The 2,189-nt window shown below is 43.2% G+C and overlaps 1 non-coding gene across 1 annotated transcript; it reads left to right on the top strand.

The window, feature by feature from the left end:
• Positions 1–1,596: 1,596 nt before the first annotated feature.
• LOC112782147 (small nucleolar RNA R71) lies at positions 1,597–1,703 on the top strand. Its single transcript, XR_003192884.1, has one exon. It is a non-coding gene; the product is annotated as a small nucleolar RNA R71 (small nucleolar RNA).
• The last annotated feature ends 486 nt before the right edge of the window (positions 1,704–2,189 follow it).

Raw genomic sequence — 2,189 nt, 5'->3', positions numbered from 1 at the left:
GTTTCATTATCTAGTCTAAGGGTAAGTTCGCCCTTTTGGACATCGATGACAACTCTGGCAGTAGCTAAGAATGGTCTACCCAAGATGATAGAAGCCTTAGCTCCTTCCTTCATGTCTAACACTACAAAGTCTGCTGGAAAGATAAAGTCTCCTACCTTTACTAGCAAGTCTTCCACTATGCCGTGAGGAAACTTGAATGATCGGTCCGCCAGTTGCAAGGCCATTTTTGTTGGTTTGGCCTCCTCAACCTTTATTTTTCTCATTATAGCTACAGACATCAGATTTATGCTGGCTCCTAAATCACATAGAGCCTTTTCCACTGTTATTTCTCCTATAATACAGGGAATCTGGAAGCTCCCAGGATCCTTCAATTTCTAGGATAGTTTATGCTGAATGATAGCACTACATTCTTTGGTTAGTATCACAGTATCGTTGTTCTTCCAGCTTCTCTTCTTGGTCATCAACTCCTTCAAGAACTTGGCATAGAGCGGCATTTGCTCCATTGCTTCAGCAAAGGGTATGCTAATCTATAGTTTCTTGAAAATTTCTAAAAATCTGGAGAACTGGCTGTCATCCCCCTTCTTCCTCAATTATTGAGGATATGGGGATTTCGAAATATATGGCCTCAATTCTTCTCCCTTTGGATGTGCATTGGAGGTGGGGACTTGAACTTCATTTTGTTCCTCCTTTCTTCCAATTGCATCTTTCTCTTGTGGTTGCTTGGAAGTCTCTTTCAATTCCTTTCCACTTCTGAGGGTGATAGCATGACACTCCTCCCTCCGATTTGGTTCAATGTTACTGTGAAGGTCATGGCTGGGAGCTTGCTGAAATAGGTAGCCAATTTGTGTCTCAAGTTTCTTGATGGCAGCGTCTTGATTTTGCATGTTGGATCGCACTTCCTCTTGGAACACCTTACTATCTTGAATTTCCTTGCATATGCCTTCAAGTAGAGTCTCAATCCTTGATAGTCTTTCTTCCGATGATGGAGAGTTGAGATTGGAGGGATGAGAAGGGCCATTTTGGCTTTGGTATAGATGTTGAGATGTGTTGTTAGGTGAGTGCTGATATGATCTCTGTGTGGGATATTGGTGAGCTGCATTGTTGTTGGGGTTGTGGCGTCTCCGATCTTGGCCTTGGTCTTGTTGATTTCCCCACCCAAAGTTTGGGTGGTTTCTCCAGCCAGGATTATATGTTTTGGAGTATGGGTCATGGTTCTGCCTAGGTGAATTTCCAATGTAGTTGGCTTGCTCGTGACTACCCTCTGCTTCTTCATTCACTCCTTCTTGAGTTGCTGCTGAAGTGGTGATTGCTGCTACTTGATTCCTCTCCATCTTCTTGGCGAGGTCAACCAATTGCTTGGTAATCATCTTGTTTTGAGCTAGCAGCGCATCCACATTGTTTAGCTCCATCACTCCTCTAGTGTTGCCTCTTTCAGAAGCATAGAAGTAGTCATTCTCAACTACAGTCTAAATGAAATCTATGGCTTCTTCAATAGTCTTCTTCTTGTTCAGAAATCCCCCGGATGAGTGGTCTACTGCCTTCTTTGCTTCATAAGAAAGACCTTCATAGAAAATGTGCAACTGCACCCATTCATTGAACATATCTGGCGGGCATCTTCTTGTCAAGTCTTTAAACCTCTCCCATGCTTCATATAGAGTCTCACCATCTTGCTGTCTGAAGGTTTGTACCTCAGCTCTCAACCTATTGATCCGTTGAGGAAGATAGAATCTTGCCAAGAATTTGTTCACCACATCTTCCCAGGTTGCTAAACTCCCCTTTGAAAAGGATTCCAGCCATTTAGATGCTTTGTCCTTGAGTGAGAAGGGAAACAGAAGTAGTCTATAGGTGTCAGGATGAACACCATTAGACTTCACAGTATCACATATCCTCAGGAAGGTGGTTAGATGTTGATTGGGGTCTTCTTGGACACTTCCTCCGAATGAATAATTGTTCTGAATAAGGGTGATGAGCTGTAGCTTTAGTTCAAAGTTGTTAGCATGTATGGTTGGCTTTTGGATGCTACTTCCACAGTTTCTTGGGTTTGGGTTGATGTAAGAACCCAGAACTCTTCTCTCTTGTCCAGCCTGATGCGCTGGACCTTCTCTGTCATGGTTGTGAGCCTCTTCTTCATGATGGTTCTCCATATTCTCATCCATGTCTAGTTCAAAGTACTCTTCCTCTTCCTCAGC

This window comes from Arachis hypogaea, chromosome 19 (genome assembly GCF_003086295.3).
Source record: "Arachis hypogaea cultivar Tifrunner chromosome 19, arahy.Tifrunner.gnm2.J5K5, whole genome shotgun sequence".
Classification (NCBI taxonomy): Eukaryota; Viridiplantae; Streptophyta; class Magnoliopsida; order Fabales; family Fabaceae; genus Arachis; species Arachis hypogaea.
The sequence above is the reverse complement of the archived record's forward strand: the minus strand, read 5'-3'. Positions and strand labels throughout refer to the sequence as shown.